The sequence below is a fragment of the Podarcis filfolensis genome (genome assembly GCF_964270895.1).
Source record: "Podarcis filfolensis genome assembly, chromosome: 7".
Classification (NCBI taxonomy): domain Eukaryota; kingdom Metazoa; phylum Chordata; class Lepidosauria; order Squamata; family Lacertidae; genus Podarcis; species Podarcis filfolensis.
Window position 1 is genome coordinate 78648813 of NC_139603.1, and position 21092 is coordinate 78669904.

At 45.0% G+C, this 21092-nt stretch overlaps 1 long non-coding RNA gene across 1 annotated transcript in view; it reads left to right on the plus strand.

Annotated features, from left to right (window-relative positions):
- Positions 1–20883, plus strand: part of LOC310766300 — a 22659-nt gene extending 1776 nt beyond the window's left edge. The window contains exons 2-4 of the long non-coding RNA XR_014550035.1: positions 8147–8212; positions 19685–19711; positions 20257–20883. This is a non-coding gene — a long non-coding RNA (uncharacterized lncRNA). The remainder of the gene's footprint in view (positions 1–8146; positions 8213–19684; positions 19712–20256) is intronic.
- The last annotated feature ends 209 nt before the right edge of the window (positions 20884–21092 follow it).

Consider the following 21092-nt stretch of genomic DNA (forward strand, 5'->3'; position numbering starts at 1 on the left):
GAAGGCCTCCTTTATAACGTAAAGTTGGGGGTGAAAGGATAGTTATATCGACTGGAGAGAGATTGATTGAGGATGACAACATGAGAACGGGACTTTTCTGTGGTGGCTCCCTGCTTGTCTCCCCTGGCAGGCTCTCCTGGCACCTTCCTTGCATATTTTGATGTGCCAGGCAAAAACATTCCTCTTCTCCCAGGCCTTTGGCTAATTAAGCAATCTATAGCCTTTAAATCATTGTGTTATTGTTTTCTTTTGTTACTATGGAATGTATTTTTATCTTTTTATATTGTAAACCATCCTGTCATCCTTGGATGAAGGGAAGTATAAATTTAATAAATTTAATAAATAATAATAATAATGAAAATTGCTGGCCTGTGTTCAGGAGGGCATTGCTAACCAGTTGGATAGAATCCATCCCTGGTGAAAACAACCTGGTTCTCCATCTTCTCACACACAAAAAATAGCAGCAGGGCCAAGTTACAAGAAAGAAGATTCCGACTAAACACCAGGGCTGGGTCAAAGAAGTGTTTCAGTTTAAAGTATTGTAAATTGAAACAGGGAAAACAGGTAGAGGAAAAACCAGGACTCCACATCGCCCTCTGGTGGCACATACAACGCGTATAAATCCCTTTTTCTTCACCAGTCTAGCTGAGTCCCAGGAAGAACTTTCTGATGGTAAGAGCTGTTCGACAGTGGAACAGTCCCCCGCGAGAGGTTGTGGACTCTCCGTCCTTGGTGGGTTTTAAGAAGAGATTTGATGGCCATCTGTCATGGATGCTTTAGCTGAGATTCCTGCATTGCAGGGGGTTGGACTAGATGATCCTTGAGTGACCCTTCCAGCTCTATGATTCTTTCACAGTTCTGCAAGCTTTCCGTGGACCACTGGAATGGAGCGAACGGGCCGCAGCTTGAGAACTTCTGCATAAGCTATAAATGTTCCAGGCATATATATATATTTTGGACTGCGTTGTCTGCTGTCAACTGGTGTGTGGGCAAATGCTTAATTTCTAAAAAAGAGAGATGCCGGCGTTCAGGCCTATAAGGGAGCTCTGCCATCTGCCTTGGAAGCTCTGTACTTCCAGACAAGCAGGGATGCACAGTATTTCTTTGCTTGTTGATGAAGGAAAGGCAAGCTGCACGTGCTCATAGGTAATCTTAAACACTAACAGGGTACACCTGAAACTGTGGCTCTGGAATTGGCACTGGACACCAGGGGGAGGGCTACAGCTCAGTGCCAGAACATCTGCTTGGCATGCAGAATGTCCCAGTGCCATTTCCTGCCATCTCCAGTTAGGGCTCTGAATGTACCGTATCTGGAATCCTGGAAAGCCTTTGTCAGTCGGCATAGACCATGGGTAGACAAACTAAGGCCCGGGGGCTAGATCCGGCCCAATCGCCTTCTAAATCCGGCCCGTGGACGATCCAGGAATCAGCGTGTTTTTATACATGAGTGGAATGTGTCCTTTTATTTAAAATGCATCTCTGGGTTATTTGTGGGGCCTGCCTGGTGTTTTTACATGAGTAGAATATGTGCTTTTATTTAAAATGCATCTCTGAGTTATTTGTGGTGTATTGGTTAAGAGTGGTAGACTCGTAATCTGGTGAACCAGGTTTGCTTCCCCGCTCCTCCACATGCAGCTGCTGGGTGACCTTGGGCTAGTCACACTTCTCTGAAGTCTCTCAGCCCCACCCACCTCACAGAGTGTTTGTGTGGGGGAGGAAGGGAAAGGAGAATGTTAGCCACTTTGAGACTCCTTAGGGTAGTGATAAAGCGGGATATCAAATCCAAACTACTCCTCCTCCTCCTCCTCCTCTTCTTCTTCTTCTTTGTGGGGCATAGGATTTTTTTAAAATATATAGTCCAGCCCCCTACAAGGTCTGAGGGACAGTGGACTGGCCCCCTGCTGAAAAAGTTTGCTGACCCCTGGCATAGACAATACCGGGCACAATGGAGTAATGGTCAGACAGTGGTATATTTCTAGGTGCCGGAACTCACAATTAACACCTCCCTCGTTGTTTTAGAATGGCAATGGCACCCACCTGAGAGGTGCCGGAACTAAGCGCTGGCAAATTCCAGCTGAAAAAAAGCCTTGGATCAGACTCCATGTAAGGCAGCTTTCTATGTTACTATCATAGGCGTAGGGGGAGCGGGTGGCGCTTGCTGATCAGTTGGAGATCAGCGGTTCAAATCCACTCGACAGGGTGAGCTCCCGTTGCTCTGTTCCAGCTCCTGCCAACCTAGCAGTTCGAAAGCACACCAGTGCAAGCAGATAAATAGGTACCGCTGCAGCGGGAAGGTAAACGGCGTTTCTGTGTGCTCTGGTTTCCGTCACGGTGCCTCGTTGATCCAGAAGTGGTTTAGTCATGCTGGCCACATGACCCAGAAAGCTGTCTGTGGACAAACGCCGGCTCCCTCGGCCTGAAAGCGAGATGAGCGCCACAACCCCATAGTCACCTTAGACTGGACTTAACCGTCCAGGGGTCCTTTACCTTTCTGACCTATCATAGGCAAACCAGTTCTTGGGGATTTGTTCAGCCTTTCACCTTTTTAAGTCTTAACAGATGGCATATTTGAAATATGATCTGCTATTTATTTATAATCATATTTTGGGTTACAGATGTTTCAGGTTGCGTTTTTTTGGGTTACGGACCACCAAAACCTGGAAGTACTGGAACGGGTTACTTCCAGGTTTCAGTGGCCGCGCATGCGCAGAAGCGCCAAATTGCAACCTGCACGTGCGCAGATGTGCCGCTGTGGGTTGTGAACGCTGCGGGTTGCGAACGTGCATCCCGCACGGATCACGTTCGCAACCCATCCGTCCACTGTATCATGCATTTATTTGCAGATTTATACACCGGATCACAACAAAAAGTAACCAAGGTAGCACACAATAGAATAAGATAAAAAACAACAACAAACGAAATATTACAAACTCGGTGCGATTAAAAACAAGTGTGCAATTATTATTCCATGAAATGACTGGGGCAGACTTCAGGGAAAGCCTTCTTAAGCATTAAAAATGTATTCAGTGCTTGCCTAAATGACAACATGATACATGCTTGTCAGATTTCTAACCACACTACACTATGTGGGTTCTTTTGCGTAGAGGTGGTAAGCTGATGCTACCGTGAGTTGTAGGGTTTCTGTAGATATAGAATCAGAGAGTTGGAAGGGACCCCAAGGGTCATCTAGTCCAACCCCCTGAAATGCTAGAAGCACAATTAACATGCCCCTGAAATGTGGTCATCTAGCCTCTGGTTAAAAACCTCCAGTGAAGGAGAATTCATCACCTCCTGAGTCTGTTTCACTGTCCAACGTTCTCTGGTTAGAGTTGCCACCTCTCCCTCCCTCTCCTTTTGCCATATTTCCCCCATTCCTTATACAGTGGTACCTCAAGTTACATACGCTTCAGGTTACATACGCTTCAGGTTACATATGCTTCAGGTTACGGACTCTGCTAACCCAGAAATAGTGCTTCAGGTTAAGAACTTTGCTTCAGGATGAGAACAGAAATTGCGCGGCAGTGGGAGGCCCCCTTAGCTAAAGTTGTGCTTCAGGTTAAGAACAGTTTCAGGTTAAGTAGGGACCTCTGGAACGAATTAAGTACTTAACCCAAGGTACCACTTTATTTTCTCCTGGTTAGCTTCTTGGTCAGGAGTTCATATACAGAGTGCAGAAGGGATTAGGTTCAGGTGGGGAGGTGGGATCAGCTAGGAAGCAGATGTAGTGGGCTTGAGAATGAGGAGAGGGCATGGTAGCACTGAAGCTGTTACTATTGACTAGATTCCAGTCCATCACTGGACACTTTCAAAATTGTGTGGGATGTCAACGTAGGAGATAGCTTGGGAAAGGATGGAAATGGGGAAGAGGAAAATATTTGTTTGCAATAAAACGTTAATAAAACAATAACAACAACAACAAAAATGATGATTTTGCAAGATCTTTCGGTTAGGGCTAGGTTTCTGATGGCCAGAGTCGAGCATTAACGGGAAATTAGTTTTCATATCTGTTTTATAATTTATAGTAAGTGTGCTTTTTAAATAAAAATAAAATTCTCCACCAAGCCATGGTCACCATTCTCCCACATAAAATAAATGAAGAAAGCAGTACAAAAACAGCACCTCTTATTTGATTCCAGTATGTAATAAAGGCCAATTGCTTTGCCAGCACAATAATAAACCGCAACACTCAGTATTGTTCTGCTTCTGAGGTCAGAAAGGGACAGAATATGGTCACCTGGCTTGTGAATCCGAGATGTTATATCTGGCTAGCTAATGCTGGGCTATGTGTATTTCTGATCATGCAATAACTCCCCATGCAGCAACCAGGGAGAATCGCCTCCCCTCAAAAGAGGTTCTCCATTGTGTCTCTGTGTGAGTTGCTGCTGTGATCTAATTCTGCCTCGGGTGGCAAAATGGAATGTGCTGCCCTTGTTTGTTGGGCATGCCCATTTGCTACAACTTGCTGGAGAACAATTTCACAGTGCATTTCAGATGCAGCAGGCATTATAAGAAAACCTACTGTTTTGTTGATTTTGTCTTAACTTGGTTGAAAGTGAGATGAAGAAGAGATTGAGATCTTTAGTCTCTGTCTTACTAATGGCTGCAAAAAATCGTTTGGGTAAGAAAATGGAAAGACCAGAATGTACCAACTGTTTGGGAATGGCTGATGAATTGTGTCGGAAGTGGCAGCGTAGGATAAATTGATAGGTGCTATTGGGGGAAAAGGAGGTGTAAAATGGAATATTATGTATGCAGAGAGATGGAATTGTTTTGTGCATTACTGGAATGAGCTATACGGTAAGATATTTGTTTATGCAGTTTATCCCATTTTCTGTTTATAAATGTATCACTAGACTTTGTTTAAATAAAATATTTTTTAAAAAAAGAAGAACCAACACAGTCTCAGCCAGCAAGCTTACAATCTAACAAACCTGATATGAATGGGAAAAGAGATGTGAGCAGATGAGATGGTCCTAAGAGAGATAGTTCTGGAAGTTAGGGTCCTCTTTTATCTTCTTCTTTGGCGATCACTCATAACTAAGTAAGATTGTCTTCCATAAACACGGTTTTAACAATGAGTCCGTAAGTGACTGTGGAGGCCAATTCTGGATCCACACATCCTTCCACAGTGGGGACATTGGTTTCCGGGCGGGAGTTGATCACGGTGTAGATTTGCCAAGCGTGCCTTCCTCTTAGCACGTTTCTCCCTTGCGTCCCGAGTTCGAGCGTCTTCAAAGCCCATGACACCTTTGGTAAAGGCTGTCCTCCAATTGGAGTGCTCTCAGGCCAGTGTTTCCAGTTGTTGGAGTTTATACTACATTTTTTTTTAGATTTGCCTTGAGAGAGTCTTTAAACTTCTTTTGTTGACCACCAGCATTACGCTTTCCATTTTTAAGTTCGAAATAGAGTAGTTGCTTTGGAAGATGATCATCAGGCATCCACACAACATGACCACTCCAACGAAGTTGATGTTGAAGAATCATTGCTTTGACACTGGTTAGGGTCCTAGTGGCAGCTAGCCCCCAATTGGTCAATGAATTGGTCAGCCTAGCATACCCCATGCATGGAGACTGTTGCTTCACTGAAAGTTGCTTCACTGAAAGTGAACCACAGAGCCTAGGACTTGCCGATCAGAAGGTTGGCAGTTCGAATCCCCATGACGGAGTGAGCTCCCGTTGCTCAGTCCCTGCTCCTGCCAACCTAGCAGTGTGTCAAAGTGCAAGTAGATAAATAGGTACTGCTCCGGCGGGAAGGTAAACGGCGTTTCCGTGCGCTGCTCTGGTTCGCCAGAAGTGGCTTAGTCATGCTGGCCACATGACCCGGAAGCTGTACGCCGGCTCCCTCGGCCAATAAAGCGAGATGAGCACCGCAACCCCAGAGTCAGTCACGACTGGACCTAATGGTCAGGGGTCCCTTTACTTTACATGGCATGAGCAACACAGGTCTGCTGTTGAAAATGGCAGTCACCTGACGATCATGTCCAAAGGCACATGGGGCCACCATCTTCCTGAAGCTATTCAGGTCTCCATCCAGTCAGTTGTCTGTATGGGAGACTTTCCGGAAACCACATTCATGCATACTTGGATACATCTATGAAGTCATGGAGATAGTGGCTAGAGAATAGTTTTTCTCCTTCACTCATGACACTTGAACTTATGGGCATCCAGTGAAGTGGAATCTTGGAAGATTTAGGACAGATAAAAAGACTCCCAAAAAAGACCAGAAGCGTTTCTTTTGGGGATAATTGGGACAGATGTATCAAAAAACCCCAAGGAATTTATTCTTATACTGTATGCGACAACCGCAGCAAGAATATTACATGTTCAAAAACGGTGAGATGAGGCAGTACCTACTAGAAAAGATGGGTCATTGAAACTGATGGAATATGCTGAATTAGCAAGAGGTGGAGAGCAAGATGAGACAGTTTTCAAGGAGGGCTGGAATATGTTTGCAGACTATTTAAAAATATGTATTGTAAACATGTTAAAACACAAGCAGGTTTGGAGTAAGGACAGCACTAAAATGTATATCTGAGAACACGGTAGAAGAGAAGTTTAGAACAGGCATAGGCAAACTCGGCCCGCCACATGTTTTGAGACTACAATTCCCATCATCCCTGACCACTGGTCCTGTTAGCTTGGGATGATGGGAGTTGTAGAACTGATTTCCAATGAATTGATTTTAGAATGCTGTATTATTTTACTGTTGTTTGCCGCTCTGAGCCCAGCTTCAGCTGGGGAGAGCGGGATATGAATAAAATTTTATTATTATTATTATTATTATTATTATTAGTCCCAAAACATCTGGAGGGCCGAGTTTGCCTATGCCTGGTTTAGAATAATCATACAGTGGTACCTTGGTTTTCTAACAGAATGTGTTCTGGAAGTCTGTTTGACTCCTGGAACCATTCAAAAACCAAAGTGTGGCTTCCGATTGGGTGCAGGATGTTCCTGCAGCCAATCGGAAGGTGCAGAAGGCACGCCGGACGTTCAGCTTCCGAAAATTGCTCGAAAACCGAAACGTTCACTTCTGGGTTTCAATCGTTTGGGAGCCGATTTGTTCGGGAGCCAAGGCGTTTGGCTTCCAAGGTACGACTGTAATATGTAGCAGTATTAGAAAACTTGAGGAAACCATGGAAGGGTGGAGGGGAAGATGAATACTTATGGAATGCTAATTGGAAAATGTTGTACAATTTGTTTTATTTTCTTTTAGGAAACTAATAATAATAATAATAATAATAATAATAATAATAATAATAATAATAATTTTTAAAAAGAAAGTACCGTATTTTTCACTCTATAAGACACACCAGACCACAAGACACACCTAGTTTTTGGAGGAGGAAAACAAGAAAAAAAATATTCTGAATCTCAGAAGCCAGAACAGCAAGAGGGATCGCTGTGCAGTGAAAGCAGCAATCCCTCTTGCTGTTCTGGCTTCTGGGATAGCTGCGCAGCCTGCATTCGCTCCATAAGACGTACACACATTTCCCCTTACTTTTTAGGAGGGAAAAAGTGAGTCTTATAGAGCAAAAAATACGGTACTTCACAATGCTCTCATAAGAGTTAATGATGGGCCCCCTTTTGGATGGCTTTAAAGGAGAAGTTTTGAAGGAGAGGGCAATTGATGGCTACCAGTTACTGGAAGCCGCCAGAGGGGAGAAGGTTCTTGAGCTCTAATCCTGATTTCAGGTTCCCCACAGACATCTGGTTGGCCACTGTAAGAACAGCCACCGGTTTGATCCACCAGGCTCACCTTCTTATGTTCTTATGGTGGAAGAAAGTGGAGATAGAACTGTAATAAGAGCAGCTCTTCTCTTTCCATAGCCTGGTGAAGCACAACTTTGTACAAATACCTGGTCTCCTGTCCTCAGCAGCCGATGATATGAAGTAGGAGCAGGGAAATGTGTTGCCATGAGGACACTGGAACATCTGGGACATTGCTCTATCTGAGCACTTGACCCAACGCCAGAGGGTAATTAAGGAAGTGACACAACAACACCACTTCAATGTTACATGGTTTCCCCTTCATAAGCTTTAATAGCCTGAATAGTTCGTTTTACGAACACCTCCCCAATGCATTTTTCACTGTGGTGCAGTTATTTGGTCAGTGAATTATTTTCTATCTTTTTTTATTCAACACCCAGACCTGAGAGCTCCTGGCCATGGAAAAAACTGCCTAACAGTGTCTTCCTATCTAGGTCTACTCAGAGGTAAGTCCTACTAAATTCTATGGGACATGCTCCCAGTGCAGTGTGGTTAGGACTGCAGCCTAAGTCAGTAGTGGACATGATGCCAATTGTGTGAAGGCAATTAATGTACACTTAATTTTTTAAAATGTAAATAGCAGTCAGGGGAGGGGCATTCAGTATCAGGATTGCAGGGGTTGGGGCTGCATATACAACCAAGAGTCCTGGGAGTTGTAGTTTGTTAAGGGTGCTGGAAATTGTAGTTTTGTGGGGGGGGGGGTAAACTACAGTTTCCAGGATTCTTTGGTGAAAGTACAGTGGTACCTCTGGTTATGTACTTAATTCGTTCCAGAGGTCCGTTCTTAACCTGAAACTGTTCTTAACCTGAAGCACCACTTTAGCTAATGGGGCCTCCCGCTGCTGCTGCGCCGCTGGAGCATGATTTCTGTTCTCATCCTGAAGCAAAGTTCTTAACCTGAGGTACTATTTCTGGGTTAGCGGAGTCTGTAACCTGAAGCGTATGTAACCTGAAGCGTATGTAACCCAAGGTACCACTGTAATGGGCTTTAATTGTGTGGTGTATTCACCACCAGGAAGAAGAGTTTAATTGTTTTCCCTCCTGCCGCAATTGTGACAAACACTCCCTGCCCCACCCCAAACTGCTATTTGCCTTAGGAGAGAAACCTTCATTTGTGGCAATGGAGGTTTCTCTCACAGTGCAAATAGCTTTGATGGGGAGGAGGTCACTGGGACCACTGAGGAAAGGGTTGAACTCTTCCTTCCCAGGATCCCAGTCTTGCTAATGCTTTCCCTTACACTATGATGATTCATGGCATTCATCTAAGAAACTTCTTGTCTGGTTGGGCCTGGAATAAGCCAGGATTCTCATATATCTGTGTGCAATGAGCATTGACTCCCAAATGGAGGACTTTGATTCTCCCACGAGTTAGAGAACTCTCACACGTCTGACGATTCTGTATGCTGCATAATAGATGTTACCGGGACAGGGGGAACAACTGGGCTGTGTCGTTCCTAGGCCTTTAATCCAGCCACAAGTTGCATATACTCCTGTTGCTTAAAGCCCCAGAGGAGAAGTCAGCAGTATTGAGTTAAGGGTTCTTAGGAAAGCAAAACAAAATAAGAGCTTCGCCGGTGCAATAGAGAAAGGGCAATTAGAGGTTTTCTCTGCTGCGGCTGGATTGACTTTGGCAATGTAGATCTCCCTTGCCTCTCAGATCTTGCAATGGATCAATTGCATCCAATTCGAAAGAAAAGCCATTTCAAGCTGTATAATTTCATATCGACCTATAGCCGGTGCTGAAGAGGTGCTGTTAGTATCTACCAAGTAGACAGCACGTTGCAGTGGGGGACCAGCAGCGGGGGGGGGGGAAGGGAGGGAAGGAAATGCTCCCCTCTGCCCACACCCTGATGGTTTGTTCCACGTTCTTCCAAAATTGGGGTGGGTGGGTTTAGTAGGAGCCACTTACCTCCTCTCTGGCCCCTCCTTGGTGCAGCCTTCACTGATCTATTGTAGGGTCTTGCTTTATGCTCAAGAGATGAATGCAACAGGTCACACAACATCCTTTTGACCAGCACACCATTGCCGTTGGTGACTTGCTACCTGCTTTGCACCATCAGGTCCCAGGGTGTGATAACAAAAATAATAAAATTCAATGTTAAAAACAGTTAAAACAAATCACAGTCACAGGCAGGGCTGGCCCACCTATGAGGCTAGGTGAGGCAGGGTCTCCAGGGGCAGCAGATGATGATGATGATGATGATGATGATGATGATGATGATACCCCACCCATCTGGCTGGGTTTCCCCAGCCACTCTGGGTGGCTTCCAACAAAATATTGAAATACTGTGGTCTGTTAAACCAGAGGGCCTTCTCGGTAGTGGCACCCGCCCTGTGGAACGCCCTCCCAACAGATGTCAAAGAGAAAAATAACTACCAAACTTTTAGAAGACATCTGAAGGCAGCCCTGTTTAGAGAAGCTTTTAATTTTTAATAGGTTATTGTATTTTAGTGTTTTGTTGGAAGCCGCCCAGAGTGGCTGGGGAAACCCAGCCAGATGGGCGGGGTATAAATAATAAATTATTATTATTCCATGCCTGCAGTGTGTGTGTGTGTGTGCCTGTTCTGTGCTTGACCTGCCTCGTTGACAGCTCCTTGATGCTGACATCTAGAGGGCAGGCGGACACCACTTGGTAGAAACATTACGCCTACGGGCCGGGGGTTCCTTACTGCTGGTGCAGAACAATTTCACAGATGCCACCGTTTTCATTCACGAGCTCATGATTAGAAAAGCATCTGCGACGGGCTCTCTGGGAAGGATTGGCAGCAGCAGATGGATCTTTCTTTAGTCCTCCACACTTGTTGGATTAAAAACTACCTCACCTCTGGAGAGGAAGCGATTGGCCTGCTTGATGGCGCACTGAGAATGGAGTTATCAAGTTCAGCGTGGATAATGATGCGTGCGCTCGTAAAAATTATTCTGATACCTGTCAGAACTGACAGCTGTGCACGTTTGCCCCCCCCCCCAGACAGATGCCATTCCGCCCGGTTTTGGAAGTTGATTTCCATTGGGCAGAGGGGACGAGGAGAGCAAATGAGATGCTGTAATTCAAGTCTTCTTATTTTCCACCTGCTTTGTGCCCCTGCACCCTGCCTGGCTCACTCCCAGACAGAAATCTAACTTTAAAGCTTCAGCAGCTTCAGGGCAACCTCCCAGCCATTTTCAGTTTCATCTGCCTCCACAGACTGGTTGCAGACCCATATGGAGATGCGCTGCTGCATTGCTTCAGCTCCTGACGCACCAGGCTTAATGCAACTGCCTATGGATAGGCTGGTGGAAAGGACATTATTGCTAATTAGAGCTGAGCTGAAAATACTCAAGTGGGGGTTTTTTTGCCAGCATTTTCAATTCTGCCCAAAAAAAGAAAAGGAAAGGAAAAGCTATGGATTTTTGCTTTTTTGTTTCTGGGTTTTTTTGTTTGCTTGTTTATGGCACTGCTGGCAAAAGTGTTTCACTTATTCATTGACATTCCTCTGGCTTCTAATTACCTGTGGTTATCCTCAGTGATGTCACCATATTGCCAAACTTGATTGGCTACATAGCATTGTGACACCGTGTGGTTCTCTGGGTTATCTGTGATTGCATGGGAACGCCATGTGTCTGATCCAAGGAGCAGGAGAAAACACCCGCTAAGGAAACCAAAGGGAACTGAAAGAAAAAGCTATCCTTCAGGGCAGTGAATTTTTGCTTTTGTTTCGTTTTGGGGTTTTTCGTTTGCATGTTTTTGGCACTCCTTGCAAAAGTGTTTCGCTTATTCATTGACATTCCTCTTGCTTCTAATTGCCTATGCTTGTCCTCAGTGATGTCATCATATTGCTAAACTTGATTGGCTGCATAGTGTTGTGACATCATCCAGTTCTCTGAGTCATCCCTGATTGCATGGGAAATCCCATGTGTCTAATCGAAGAAAAAGAGTTTGGATTTGATATCCCGCTTTATTACTACCCGAAGGAATCTCAAAGCGGCTAACAATCTCCTTTCCCTTCCTCTGCCACAACAAACACTCTGTGAGGTGAGAGGGGCTGAGAGACTTCAGAGAAGTGTAACTAGCCCAAGGTCACCCAGCAGCTGCATGTGGAGGAGTGGGGAAGCGAACCCGGTTCACCAGATTACGAGTCCACTGCTCTTAACCACTACACCACACTGGCTCTCAGAAGAAGCAGGAGAAAGCACCTGCTAAGGAAACCAAAGGGAATTGAAGCACATGCCTAGTGAACATTGAAATTGGCGAAAAGTATTGTCTATGCTAGGGACGCGGGTAGCGCTGTGGGTTAAACCACAGAGCCTAGGACTTGCCAATCAGAAGGTCAGTGGTTTGAATCCCCACGACGGAGTGAGCTCCTGTTTCTCGGTCTCTGCCCCTGCCAACCTAGCAGTTCAAAAGCACATCAAAGTGCAAATAGATAAATAGGTACCACTCCAGTGGAATGTAAACGACGTTTCCGTGCACTGCTCTGGTTTGCCAGAAGTGGCTTAGTCATGCTGGCCATGTGACCTGGAAGCTGTACATCGTCTCCCTCGGCCAATAAAGCAAGATGAGTGCTGCAACCCCAGAGTTGGTCACGACTGGACCTAATGGTCAGGGGTCCCTTTACCCTTTACCTTTATTGTCTATGCTGCCTGCAGTAGCTCTCTGAGGTTTTGAGGAGGGAGTGTCTCTGAGCACTACCTGGGGATCCTGGGGTTTGAATCAGGGTCCTTCTGCCTGCAGCTACATCCCTTCCTCCTCTCTCTTCACAACTATTTCTGGAAAGAGAAATAGCTGGGTAACATTCTGCTAGCTGGGTGACGGTCTGACTCAATTATGTTCTCTCCGCTTCTATAATTTTTATGTCAAGTGCCGATTGGTAGTGCTAAGTTTTTAAAGTTTTAAAGGTTGCACTATTTTAAACGTAGCACTGTTTTTATCTTTTGTTTTGCTCGTGAGCTGTTTTGGATGGGCGTTTGCCCAGATAAAAAAGAAAGCCTTGATATATTTCAAAGGAATAAAAGTAACAAAATAAATTAAGCACTAACGGGGGTTGCAGCAGCATTCGGGGCAGATCACAGTTGGTATACCAAGGAGATTTTAACTGCCAAGACTCTTGCTTCAGCAGCAGCTAGGTCTGGGGCCTGCTATCCTTTTCGGGCCTGTGGACACATTTGTAAAATGGAATATAAGAGCTTGTTATATCAGGCCAGTCGCTCATCTAGTCCATTGTTGTTGTTGTTTAGTCGTTTAGTCGTGTCCAACTCTTCATGACCCCATGGACCAGAGCACACCAGGCACTCCTGTCTTCCACTGCCTCTCGCAGTTTGGTCAAACTCATGTTTGTGGCTTCAAGAACACCGTCCAACCATCTCGTCCTCTGTCGTCCCCTTCTCCTTGTGCCCTCCATCTTTCCCAACATCAGGGTCTTTTCCAGGGAGTCTTTTCTTCTCATGAGTTGGCCAAAGTACTGGAGCCTCAGCTTCAGGATCTGTCCTTCCAGTGAGCACTCAGGGCTGATTTCCTTCAGAATGGATAGGTTTGATCTTCTTGCAGTCCATGGGACTCTCAAGAGTCTCCTCCAGCACCATAATTCAAAAGCATCAATTCTTCGACGATCAGCCTTCTTTATGGTCCAGCCCTCACTTCCATACATCACTACTGGGAAAACCATAGCTTTAACTATACGGACCTTTGTTGGCAAGGTGATGTCTCTGCTTTTTAAGATGCTGTCTAGGTTGGTCATTGCTTTCCTCCCAAGAAGCAGGCGTCTCTTAATTTTGTGGCTGCTGTCACCATCTGCAGTGATCATGGAGCCCAAGAAAGTAAAATCTCTCACTGCCTCCATTTCTTCTCCTTCTATTTGCCAGGAGGTGATGGGACCAGTGGCCATGATCTTCGTTTTTTTGATGTTGAGCTTCAGACCATATTTTGCGCTCTCCTCTTTTACCCTCAATAAAAGGTTCTTTAATTCCTCCTCACTTTCTGCCATCAAGGTTGTGTCATCTGCATATCTGAGGTTGTTGATATTTCTTCCAGCAATCTTAATTCCGGCTAGGGATTCATCCAGCCCAGCCTTTCGCATGATGAATTCTGCATATAAGTAAAATAACCAGGGATTCAATATACAGCCTTGTCGTACTCCTTTCCCAATTTTGAACCAATCAGTTGTTCCATATCCAGTTCTAACTGTAGCTTCTTGTCCCACATAGAGATTTCTCAGGAGACAGATGAGGTGATCAGGCACTCCCATTTCTTTAAGAACTTGCCATAGTTTGCTGTGGTCGACACCGTCAAAGGCTTTTGCATAGTCAATGAAGCAGAAGTAGATGTCTTTCTGGAACTCTCTGGCTTTCTCCATAATCCAGCGCATGTTTGCAATTTGGTCTCTGGTTCCTCTGCCTCTTCTAAATCCAGCTTGCACTTCTGGGAGTTCTCGGTCCACATACTGCTTGAGCCTTCCTTGTAGAATTTTAAGCATAACCTTGCTAGCGTGTGAAATGAGTGCAATTGTGCGGTAGTTGGAGCATTCTTTAGCACTGCCCTTCTTTGGGATTGGCATGTAGACTGATCTTCTCCAATCCTCTGGCCACTGCTGAGTTTTCCAAACTTGCTGGCATATTGAGTGTAGCACCTTAACAGCATCATCTTTTAAAATTTTAAATAGTTCAGCTGGAATACCATCACTTCCACTGGCCTTGTTATTTGCAGTGCTTTCTAAGGCCCATTTGACTTCACTCTGCAGGATGTCTGGCTCAAGGTCAGCAACCCCACTACCTGGGGTGTACGAGGCATCCATTTCTTTCTGGTATAATTCCTCTGTGTATTCTTGCCACCTCTTCTTGATGTCTTCTGCTTCTGTTAGGTCCTTACCACTTTTGTCCTTTATTATGGCAATCTTTGAACGAAATGTTCCTTTCATATCTCCAATTTTCTTGAACAGATCTCTGGTTCTTCCCATTCTGTTGTTTTCCTCTATTTCTTTGCATTGCTCGTTTAATAAGGCCTTCTTATCTCTCCTTGCTATTTTTTGGAAATCTGCATTCAATTTCCTGTATCTTTCTCTATCTCCCTCGCATTTTGCTTGCCTTCTCTCCCCCGCTATTTGTAAGGCCTCATTGGACAGCCACTTTGCTTTCTTGCATTTCCTTTTCATTGGGATGGTTTTCGCTGCTGCCTCCTGTATAATGTTGCGAGCCTCCATCCATAGTTCTTCAGGCACTCTGTCTAGCAAATCTAAATCCTTAAACCTGTTCCTCACTTCCACTGTGTATTCATAAGGGATTTGATTTAGATTGTATCTTACCGGCCCAGTGGTTTTTCCTGCTTTCTTCAGTTTAAGCTTGAATTTTGCTATAAGAAGCTGATGATCTGAGCCACAGTCAGCTCCAGGTCTTGTTTTTGCTGACTGTATTGAGCTTCTCCATCTTTGGCTGCAGAGAATATAATCAATCTGATTTCGATGCTGCCTGTCTGGTGATGTCCACGTGTAGAGTCGTCTCTTGTGCTGTTGGAAAAGCGTGTTTGTGATGACCAGCTTGTTCTCTTGACAGAACTCTATTAGCCTTTGCCCTGCTTCATTTTGCTCTCCAAGGCCAAACTTGCCCGTTGTTCCTTTTATCTATTGATTCCCTACTTTAGCATTCCAATCCCCTATAATGAGAAGAACATCCTTCTTTGGTGTCGCTTCTATAAGGTGTTGTAAGTCTTCATAGAATTGGTCAATTTCAGTTTCTTCAGCACCAGTAGTTGGTGCATAAACTTGGATTACTGTTATGTTAAAAGGTCTGCCTTGGATTCGTATCGAGATCATTCTATCATTTTTGAGATTGCATTCCAGTACTGCCTTCGCCACTCTTTTGTTGACTATGAGGGCCACTCCATTTCTTTTCCGGGTTTCTTGCCCACAGTAGTAGATATGATGGTCATCCAAACTGAATTCGCCCATTCCTGTCCATTTTAGTTCACTGATGCCCAGGATGTCAATATTTATTCTTGCCATCTCATTTTTGACCACATCCAACTTACCCAGGTTCATGGTTCTTACATTCCAGGGTTCCTATGCAATATTTTTCTTTACAGCATTGGACTTTCCTTTCGCTTCCAGGCGTATCCGCAACTGAACGTCCTTTCGGCTTTAGCCCAGCCACTTCATCAGCTCTGGATCTACTTGTACTTGTCCTCCACTCTTCCCCAGTAGCATGTTGGACGCCTTCCAACCTGAGGGGCTCATCTTCCAGCGTCATAACTTTTATATGCCTGTTGTCTTTGTCCATGGAGTTTTCTTGGCAGGGATACTGGAGTGGCTTGCCGGTTCCTCCTCCAGGTGGATCACGTTTGGTCAAAACTCTCCACTATGACCTGTTCATCTTGGGTGCCCTGCTCGGCATAGTTCATAGCTTCTCTGAGTTCTTCAAGCCCCTTCGCCACGGCAAGGCAGTGATCCATGAAGGGGCCAATGGAGCTTACTCCCAGGTAAAGGATTACAGCCTCAGTCTACAGATTAAACTCGGACTCTGTGAGAGCATGAGGATCACAGAAGCTCTTGGCTAGCCTAATAATAATAATAATAATAATAATACAGTGGTACCTTGGGTTACGTATGCTTCAGGTTACAGACGCTTCAGGTTACAGACTCCGCTAACCCAGAAATAGTACCCCGGGTTAAGAACTTTGCTTCAGGATGAGAACAGAAATCGTGCAGCAGCAGCGGGAGGCCCCATTAACTAAAGTGGTGCTTCAGGTTAAGAACAGTTTCAGGTTAAGAACGGACCTCCGGAACAAATTAAGTACTTAACCCGAGGTACCACTGTATTATTAATAATAAAGCAATAAAACATCAAACATTAAAAACTACCCTAAACAGGGCTGCCTTCAGATGTCTTCTAAAAGTCAGATAGTTGTTTATTTCCTTGACATGTGATGGGAGAGCGTTCCACACGGTGGGCGCCACTACCGAGAAGGCCCTCTGCCTGGTTCCCTGTAGCTTCACTTCTCACAGTGAGGGAACCTCCAGAAGGCCCTCGGAGCTGGACCTCAGTGTCCCGGCTGAACGATGGGGGTGGAGACCCTCCTTCATAATTGTGGATGGGGAAAATGTTCCCCATCAGATCACATTAATGGGATCCAGAATTCTGTCTAATCCTCTTTTAAAGCCAGGTAGGTTGGTGGCCATCACCGCCTCTTGCAAGAGTGAGTGTCATAGTTTAAGTAAGTGTTTTTGTGAAGAAGCACTTAATTTTATCTGTCTTGAATCTTCCAAGAATCAGCTTCATTGGTTTCCCATGAGTACAGTGGTACCTCAGGTTAAGTACTTAACCTGAAACTGTTCTTAACCTGAAGACCACTTTAGCTAATGGGGCCTGCTGTTGCTGCTGCGCCACTGGAGCATGATTTCTGTTCTCATCCTGAAGCAAAGTTCTTAACCCAACGTACTATTTCTGGGTTAGCGGAGTCTGTAACCTGAATCATATGTAACCTGAAGCGTCTGTAACCCGAGGTACCACTGTGCTAGCGTTGCAGAGAATCTGTCGTGGGCACACACACAAACACACTCTCCCACCAAGCACACATCACCTCTTACTGTATTGACTTTCTTCCTTCAAGTTAATTTCAGGGCAGGGAGAAGACCACGTGGGAGCCACAGGAGGCCTCTGTGTCTACAGGTGACAATTGAATCATGAGCTATGCGCACTAGGTGCAGCGGAAGGAGAAGGTGTCAAAGCAGCAGCAGCTAGGAGAGACAAACAGGATTTAAAAATACATTGTTAAAAAAAATTACATAGTTGAAACGTTGGGGAGGACATAAAAGTAAAAGGGTAAAGGGACCCCTGACCATTAGGTCCAGTTGTGGCCGACTCTGGGGTTGCGGCACTCATCTTGCTTTATTGGCCAAGGGAGCTGGTGTACAGTTGGATCAAATGCTGCATGAGCTGTATTCTTCTCATGCAGTGGGACTTCCCTTCTTTCTCTCCATACTCTCTCAGAATCTGCCCCAGAGACTCCCCCAACCCCCTGGAGCAATTTTTGAGGATGTTGGGGGAGGCCTTCAGGAGAAAGCCCAGGTGGGGAAAGTTCCATTGCTACCACAGAATGGCAGCACCCAATAGTTGTACAGTAGTACCTCTAGTTACAAACGTAATTCATTCTGGAGGTCCGTTCTTAACCTGAAACTGTTCTTAACTAGAGGCGTGTTTTCGCTAATGGGGCCTCTTGCTGCCGCTGCGCCGCCGGCACACGATTTCCGTTCTCATCCTGGGGCAAAGTTCTCAACTCGAGGTAACTCTTCCAGGTTAGCAGAGTTTGTAACCTGAGGCGTTTGTAACTTGAGGTACCGCTGTACTCCTTTGAAATCACTGTTTTGGGGTTGAAAATCAAATCTGGAGATTGTTTGAGACTGTCAACGCCGTCACACACTAATTTCCAGATTTTGGGAGCCCTCCAATATCAATAAACCAAAAGGTCAGAAGTGACGCATCTTCAATTTACAGGCAGAGAGACAAAGAAAAATTGTTTTGAAAATAGCTTTGAACATGGTATTTTGAGGCAAATTCCAGCATCCTTTCTGGATCAAAGACCAGTTTGTCAGGCCATTAATACAATCCTATAGATCAGTGTGGGTCTGCAGACCTCAGGGGGGTCTGTGTAACCCACCCGGGGGGGGGGAGGTCTGTGGCACCATTCAAATAACAAAAACTACCATGGAGATTTCAAAAATATTCAAAAATAGGGGGCCCCTGACTTGGCTTTTGAAAAAAAAGAGAGGTCCACACTATTTAGCTAATTGGGAGCCACTGCTATAGCTACCTACTCAGAAGAAAGCCCCATTGAGTTCAGTGGGACTTTCTCTTCAGGTAAATGTGTAGCAGAAATGCCATCTTCTTAAGGGGATTGAAGGGGCCTGTGCACGACATTGTACAACATCATGACGTCATGCACATAACAGCTCATGACGTCCTGATGGTCTGTGCACAGCGCCAGCGGGCGGAACCAAATGCCTCCTGAATATTGAAGGGGCTTGGTCCCCTCAAAAATACTTTGGGGACCCTGAAACTTCCTCAGCCCCATGGTGCTTGTTATGTACTGAGTTGAATAGGATCCAAAATGCAGCAGTCTGATTGGTCCTAGAACAATAGGATTCAGAATGCAGCAGTCTGATTGGTCCTAGAAAAATAGGACCCAGAATGTAGCAGTCTGATTGGTCCACAGGAGCCACCCAATCCAACTCCAGGTGGAAGTGAATCCGCAACCTGATTGGCCTACAGGAGAATCCCGGAATTAGCCAATCACATGGGGCCCATTGTGTAAATAATGTATATAAAGCAGACATTCTGGGGGAACTTCCATTCCTCCTCACCACTATGAGCTGAATAAAGAGCATGAAATCCACTCTCGACTCTGAGTATATTTCAGCGCTCCTTGGTGTATAGGATTGCAGCCTTAAAGGATGTGGGGCAACCACTAAGAGTCATGAAAATATCGTTTCCTCTGCAGAATGGGAAGCTTGATGCTCCTCCGAACTGCAATCTGGCTCCTTAATATTCCCAGTAGCATAGTTCACACTCTTTATCACAAAAGGAGCTTTGAGTTCTTAGGGTTTAAGCTTGTCCTTGATTAGGTTGGCTTGGAATGTCTCCTCACCCCACCGCATTGTTTGCCGGTGTCTGATTGGAATGCACAAAAGCCCACAGTTGCTAAGATTAAGGGTTTGTTTCACAGTTCTTGGATTACTTACTAGGTAGGCCCCCATCTTTCGTTCCTCCGCTCATTCATTTGCCAAATGGGGTAAAGGTGCTCTGAATTGGTTGGGCTTAAACTGGGATTAGGAACCACGTGCAACGTTCAAACAATGGGTGGTTTTATGAACCTTTTTTAAAGCCTACCTTCACAGCCGCTCAACTTTTTTTTTAAGTGTGATGATGCCAATAGGAATTTCTGGTCTTTTTACAGGTGCTACCAGCCTGTTACTGCTTTCAGGTGAGATTCAATCACCTATTTTCAAAGTTGGGTTGCGTGTTCAAAGTGAATCGGAGATTTTTTTCCATAACCAAACCGCTTTCCCTAAAAAGTAATTGAAGGTGCAAGATAACCATTTCTTGCCTAATCTCCCCACAAACACATCAGAATGGAGGGTCAATAAACAGATCACATGGAAGCAGCTTATTGGTTTCACCTTTTTGACACTAACCTTATACTGCAAGTAAATCTACTAGTTTACTTTCCTCCCTCGTTGCTTTTACTCTCTGTTTTATCGTTTCGATTCCATTGTTTCCATCGCATTTACTATTGCTGGCTGCCCCTGAACTACGTACGCATATCAAAGGGCAGAGTGCACATTTGTAAAATAAAACGATCAAATAAAACAAGATAACGTGGAATGAATGGGAAAGGGCTGGAACATTTTTCCACCTGTGAGCTTTGCTTGATTCGAAACTCCACATCAACGCCCAGCTCCCCTCTCGGCTATTTCTTCTTGTCCCCACAGAAGGTGCTCAAACCCGTAAACATGTTTTGTTTTCTAGGGAAACCAGCCTGGCAACTCCTGAATGCAGAATTCCACACCCACCCTTGACCCAAGTACATACCGAGTGTACATACTGTCTGGTTTGTTGAGAATGTACTCGAATATTTATATAGATTCTTTGATGTTCTTCTCTTTTGAAGGCCTTCAGAATACCTTCCTCTGTCCCCCACCTGCAACACCTTGAGAACAAACTGTCATATTCTGACTGTGATGTGATGCCAGTGACGCCGAGTAGGAACCAAAGTGTTCCAAAAATGGTTGTATGGAGGGAATTTAATAAGGAGGAACACTAAGGAAGGAACAGAAACCAACAGCAACACAGCCATTTTATCAGCGGCATATTTCTTCATGTCAGGGTGTGGGACTCGTCCTTTGGGTAGCGAGTGGAGGTTCCCCAGGCAAACAAAGTCTAAGAAATGTTCAGCTATCTATACTTACGTTGTGTTTGGAGCATGACAAACCAGGAAAATCAAGTGTCCAACTAGAAAAGGTTTTGGACTTTATGGTCCATCATGTATAATCGCTTTGCTTAGCTCCTGGAAGCAACTCCAAGAGAAGTACAGTGGTACCTCAGGTTAGAACTTAATTCGTTCCGGAGGTCCGTTCTTAACCTGAAACTGTTCTTAACCTGAGGTACCACTTTAGTTAATGGGGCCTCCTGCTGTCACTGTGCTGTCGCCACAAATTTCTGTTCTCATCCTGAAGCAAAGTTCTTAGCCCGAGGTACTATTTCTGGGTTAGCGGAGTCTGTAACCTGAAGCGTTTGTAACCTGAAGCATCTGTAACCCGAGGTACCACTGTGCTTTCTTTCCCTTGGTGCCAGGCTTAATCCAA